This window comes from Gorilla gorilla, chromosome 1 (assembly GCF_029281585.2).
Source record: "Gorilla gorilla gorilla isolate KB3781 chromosome 1, NHGRI_mGorGor1-v2.1_pri, whole genome shotgun sequence".
Taxonomy (NCBI): domain Eukaryota; kingdom Metazoa; phylum Chordata; class Mammalia; order Primates; family Hominidae; genus Gorilla; species Gorilla gorilla.
In genome coordinates, this window is record NC_073224.2 from 95331752 (window position 1) to 95338313 (window position 6562).

Here is a 6562-nt window from a genome sequence, read left to right on the forward strand (position 1 = left end):
TCTTCTCCTTCCTCCACCCTCCAGCTAGTCGCAGGGCGCCATCTCGGTCCTGGCCTGCCTGGCCCTGTGGCCTTCTGGGCCCCCTTGTCCTCCTACCTTTTCTTCTCACCCGCGGCTTGGTGACCGCAGCTGGGCAGCCTCCTCTGGCCCTGCATGGCGCCCAACGAGCTGCCGACCCAAAGTGGTTGTCGGAAGAGGCTTTCTGCGACGCACAGGGCCCGGCGCCCGGTGGGAGGCGGAGGGGTGGGGACCTTGTCGGCGCCGGCCCTGTCCCTCCCTCGGGCATCTCTTGGGGAAGGGCTCTGGGGGCCCGATGCGGCGAGGGAGCGAGAGCGCCCCCAGAGGCAGGCGTGTGGAACGGGCAGCCGCGCTGTCCTTGCACCGGTGGGGCGCGTGGCGGCCTTTGGCAGGGCCGTGGCAGCGCGGAGCTGCGGTCGGGCGGACGGACCGGGATTCGGGGCCGTGCTGCCCCAGGCGTCAGCGGCGCGCTGTTGGGAGCCCCGGGCCGGTGTGGCGGGGCTGCCCGCCCCGTGCGGCGTTGGTGGTATAGTGGTGAGCATAGCTGCCTTCCAAGCAGTTGACCCGGGTTCGATTCCCGGCCAACGCATCAGGCTGACCTTTTGGGGAGATCCCGGGCGCGGAGCTCTCGTTGCAGCTTGGCCTGTGGCTGTGTGCCTGTGCTCCCGGGAAGGAGGCTTGCGGTGTTTGGAGGGTGTGCTACCTACCTCCACCCATCTGTCCTTTTGGCCTGGCTGACACCAACTTCGCAACATCGGCTTCGCAGCTCTTCCTTGTCATGTGCTCACCTCGCTGCCACTCTTTCTCAGCGGCCAACCCCACTGGCCAGGTCAGGCTTTCTCCTCGGATTGTCGCCAGGTGACCCACCACCACCAGCAGCAGCACCCTCGCACTCTCTTCTGGCCACGGAATGCTCCAGTAGTGTGGAGCAGAGCGGCTTCCGCCAATCCAAGCCGGGTGGCTGACGGGCCACTTCTCTCTCGGCTGAGGGGGATCTACGCCTAATGATTGGGCCACCCGCTAGAGCCACTCATGCCAGCCAGCTCACTGGCTTTTCCAAGGCATGCCAGACCCTGAGCATGGGATCCCTGATTGGGCTTCACGGGTGTCAGCGGCTTTGGTAGAAATGGCAGCGGAACTTGAGGAGCCGAGACCACGGGCTATGGTGCTGGGGAGGCAGAGCTGTGACAATCACTCTTGCAGCATGACTATGTTTTTCTTCATGCAGACATGATATTGATGGGATTCCTGTGACATGTGACGCTTGTACATTGCATAATGATCCATGATCAACTGAGGGGTTGTACGGCATCCATCCAGTGGGTATCTGTCATCTATACCTGTTGGAAACATCTCACGTGCTGTCTTCCAGCTCTTTGGAAACACACTCTAATACATCGTTGTTACCTCTAGTCACCCTAGTCTGCCATAGAACATTAGAACGTATTCCTTCCATCTACCCACATGCTCATACCCATTTCACCATCCTCTTTTCACCCCAGTCACCTACACACCCTCTCCAGCCTCTGGTGTCTATCGTTCTACTCTCTACCTCCACAAGGTGAACTTTTTGTGCTGCCACGATAGTAGTGAGAACCTGCCCTCTCTGTCTTTCTGTGCCCGGCTCATTTGATGTTACATCATGACCTCCAGTGTCTGTCATGTTACTGCCAATGGCAGGATTTCATTCTTTTTTTTTTTATGGCTGTGTTTGTTAATGATGAGTGTCAACTTGATTGGATTGAAGGATGCAATGTACTTATGCTAGGTGTATCTGTGATGGTGTTGCCAAAGGACATAAACATTTGAGTCAATAGGCTGGGGAAGGCCCACCCGTACTTAATCTGGTGTGCACAATCTAATCAGTTGCCAGCCCATATAAAGCAGGCAGAAAGACGTGAAAAGGGGAGAGTGGCTTAGCTTCTCCACCTACATCTCTCTCCCATGCCTGATGCTTCCTGCCCTCTTAACATTGGATTCTTCTGTTTTGACCCCTGGGCCAGCTGCCCTTCCTCCTCATGCTTGCAAACAGTGTATTTTCGGACTTTGTGATTGTGTAAGTTAATACTTAATAAACTTCTATGTGTGTGCGTGTGTGTGTTTGTATGTGTGGATATATATACATATATCCTGTTAGTACTTTCCCTCTAGGGAACCCTGACCTGTACAGATTTTGGTACCAGAAGTAGTTCTAGAGGAATAGAATATTAAGGATGGAATTCTGTCATTGGTTTTGAGGTTTCTGGAGTCAGCTGCTTAATATGATTAGACCCAATAATGCTAAAGACTCTACTTCTAATACTATGGAAAACACTGATAGTCCTTGGTGTGAACTGTTTAGAAAGTTATGCAAAACAAATGCATTTGACACTCCTGATTCACCACTTGTGAGAGTCAAGGAGTTTAGTGACTCTATACATAATACCTTTGGACATATGTGGAGAACCAATGAATGTAATGAAGCTGTTTTTTTGCCCCTAAGTTCAGTGGACAAATTGATGAAAGAAAATGATGAACTCAGGGATTCTGTCTTTCAGCTTCAGAAGCAGATACTGAGCCTCAAATCTGCTAAGATTTCCTGAGTGAGAGTCTTATCTCCTATAGGGAAACAGCTGAAATTGTGGAAAAACAGACACAAGCTCTTATGTCTGCGGCTGATCTGCAATGAAAGGTGCATGCACAGCCTTGCCAGGTGTCTACTGTTAAAGTGAGGGCATTGACTGGAAAAGAACGGGACCCTGCAACTTGGAATGGGGATGTGTGGGAGTTCCCTGATGAAGCTGGGGACACTGAGCTTGTAAACTTTGATGAACCTTTTTGGCCAGAAGGAACAGCTTCCTCATCCCCAGTAGTGGCAGCATCCCCTCCCTGACCCATGCTGCCATCAGCCTCTCCACCTTTGTCTGAGGAGATAAACCCTGTGCTGCCTGAGGCAACAGTGATGACCTCCTCTGAGGCAGTTGCCAGGCAAAATAATGTTGATTCTCCTTAGGAGCCACTCCCAACACCTCTGTTTGCTTCTAGACCTATAACTAGACTAAAGTCCTGGCAGGCTCCTAGAGGTGAAGTTGAAAGTGTGACCCATGAGGAGTTGCACTACATTCAAAAAGAACTGCTTGAGTTCTCTAATTTATATAAACAGAAATCTGGAGAACAGGCATTGGAATGGATATTGAGGGTATGGGATAATGGTGGAAGGAACATAGAGGTGGATCAGGCTGAATTTATTGATTTGGGACCACTAAGTAGGGACTCTCCATTTAATGTTGCAGCTCAGGGAGTTTAAAAACAAAAAGGTTCTAATAGCTTATTTCCTTGGTTAGCTGAAATATGGATTAAAAGATGGCCCACTGTTAACAAGCTGGAAATGCCTGATCTCCCTTGATTTAATGTAGAGGAATGGATCCAAAGGCTTAGGGAGATTGGGATGGTGAGGTGAATTAGTCACTTTAGACCTACTCATCCCAGCTGGGAGGGTCCAGAAGATATACCCTTGCAATTAATGCCTTGTGGAATAGATTTGTGAGGGCAGCACCTGCATCTTTGAAGAGCCCTGTAATTACTCTTCTCTATATCTCAGATCTAACAGTGGGAACTGCAGTCACCCAACTACAAAATTTACTTACAATGGGAATAATTGGATCCCAAGGTGGCGGGGGCCAAGTGGTGGCACTCAATCATCAAAGACAAGGTGGGTGTAGCTGCCGTAATGGACAGCAGAGACAAAGCAGCAATCACAATAGTCTGACTCATGTAGAGCTCTGGCACTGGCTAATTAATCACTGTGTTCCTAGAAGTTAAATTGGTAGGAGGCCTACTGAATTTCTACTTAATTTATATAAGAAGATTTCTACGTCGAAGGTACAAAAGGCTAATTTGAATGATAAAAACAGAGAATCATGGCCCCTCAATCAATTTCCAGACTTGAGCCAGTTTACAGACCCAGAACCCTTTGAATGAAGGAGAGGCCAGTTCCCCTTGAGGAAGGACCCCACTACATTACCCACAATTTATGCAATGAATCTTTCTCCAATCCATCCCCAAGTAAATCTCTGGCCTTTTACCAGGGTAACTATGCATTGAGGAAAGATAAATGATCAGATATTTCACGGACTACTGGACTCTGGCTCTGAGCTGACGTTGATTCCAGGGTACCCAAAATGTCGTTGTGGCCCTCCAGTTAAAGTAGGGGCTTATGGAGGTCAGGTAATTAATGGAGTTTTAGCTCAGTCCGACTTATAGTGGATCCAATGGGTCTCCAGACTCATCCTGTGGTCATTTCCCCAGTGCCAGAATGCATAATTTGCATAGACATACTTAGCAGCTGGCAGAACCCCCACATTGGCTCCCTGACTGGTAAGGCTATTATGGTGGGAAGGCCCAAATGGAGGCCATTAGATCTGCCCCTACCTAGAAAAATAGTAAATAAAAAACAATATCACACCCCTTGATGGTGACATCAAGGACATGAAAGACGCAAGGTGGTGATTCCCACCACATCCCCATTCAACTCTCCCATTTGGCCTGTGCAGAAGACAGATGGATCTTGAAGAATGACAGTGGATTATCATAAGCTTAACCAAGTGGTGACTCCAATTGCAGCTGCTGTACCAGATGTGGTTTCATTGCTTGAGCAAATTAATACATCTCCTGGTACCTGGTATGCAGCCATTGAGTTGGCAAATGCCTTTTTCTCCATTCCTGTCCAGAAGGTCCACCAGAAGTGGTTTGCCTTCAGCCGGCAAGGCCAGCAATACACCTCAAGGGTATATCAACTCTCCGGCTTTGTGTCATCTTATTCAGAGAGATGTAGATCACTTTTTGCTTCTGCAAGATGTCACACTGGTCCATTACATTGATGACATTATGCTGACTGGATCCAGTGAGCAAGAAGTAGCAAACACACTGGACTTATTCGTGAGACATTTGCGTGCCAAAGAATGGGAAATACATCCAACTAAAATTCAGGGACCTTCCACCTCAGTAAAATTTCTAGGGGTCCAATGGTGTGGGGCCTGTCAAGATATTCATTCTAAGGTGAAGGATAAGTTGCTGCAGTTGGACCCTCCTACAACCAAGAAAGAGGCACAACACCTAGTGGGACTATTTGGATTTTGGAGGTAACATATTCCTTATTTGGGTGTGTTATTCTGGCCCATTTATCAAATGACCTGAAAGGCTGCCAGTTTTGAGTGGGGTCCAAAACAGGAGAAGGCCCTGCAACAGGTCCAGGCTGCTGCACAAGCTGCTCTGCCACTTGGGCCATATGATCCAGCAGATCCAATGGTGCTTGAGGCGTCAGTGGCAGATAGGGATGCTGTTTGGAGCCTTTGGCAGGCCCCCATAGGTGAATCACAGCAGAGGCCTCTAGGATTTTGGAGCAAGGCCCTGCCATCTTCTGCAAATAACTACTCTCCTTTTGAGAGACAGCTCTTGGCCTGTTACTGGGCTTTGGTGGAAACTGAACGTTTGAGTATGGGTCAAGTCACCATGCGACCTAAACTACCTATCATGAACTGGGTGCTTTCTGACCCATCTAGCCATAAAGTCAGTCATGCACAGCAGCATTCCATCATCCAATCGAAGTGGTACATATGTTATCAGGCTCAAGCTGGTCCTGAAGGCACAAGTAGATTACATGAGGAATTGGCTCAAATGGCCATGGTCTCCACTCCTGCCACCCTGCCTTCTTTCCCCCAGCCTGCACCGATGGCTTCATTGGAAGTTCCCTATGATCAGTTGACAGAGGAAGAGAAGACTAGGGTCTGGTTCACAGATGGTTTTGCTCAATATGCAGACACCACCCAAAAGTTGAAGGGGTGGCCTGCCCCTCCACACTTTTGGGTATTTCTAGTCAGGTGGGATGAGAGACTGAGAAAAGAAATAAGACACAGAGACAAAGTATAGAGAAACAACAGTGGGCCCAGGGGACCAGCGCTCAGCATACCAAGGACCTGCACCGGCACCAGTCTCTGAGTTCCCTCAGTTTTTATTGATTATTATCTTCACTATTTCAGCAAAAAGGAATGTAGTAGGAGGGCAGGGTGATAATAAGGGGAAAGGTCAGCAACAAACATGAGCAATAGAATCTATGTCATAATTAAGTTCAAGGGAAGGTACTATGACTGGACGTGCACGTAAGCCAGATTTATGTTTCTCTCCACCCAAACATCTCAGTGGAGTAAAGAATAACAAGGCAGTATTGCTGCAAACATGTCTCACCTCCCACCACAGGGCAGTTTTTCTTTCATCTCAGAATTGAACAAATGTACAATTGGGTTTTATACTGAGACATTCAGTTCCCAGGGGCAGGCAGGAGACAGTGGCTTTCCACTATCTCAACTGCAAGAGGCTTTCCTCTTTTATTAATCCACCTCAGCACAGACCCTTTACGGGTGTCGGGCTGGGGGATGGTCAGGTCTTTCTAATCCCATGAGGCCATATTTCAGACTATCACATGGGGAGAAACCTTGGACAATACCCCGCTTTCAAGGGTGGAGGTCCCTGTGGCTTTCCACAGTGCACTGTGCCCCTGGTTTATTGA

General features: G+C 49.0%; 1 non-coding gene across 1 annotated transcript; it reads left to right on the plus strand.

Moving 5' to 3' along the window:
• The first annotated feature begins 535 nt into the window (after positions 1-535).
• Positions 536-607, plus strand: TRNAG-UCC (transfer RNA glycine (anticodon UCC)). The gene has a single exon. It is a non-coding gene; the product is annotated as a tRNA-Gly (tRNA).
• The last annotated feature ends 5955 nt before the right edge of the window (positions 608-6562 follow it).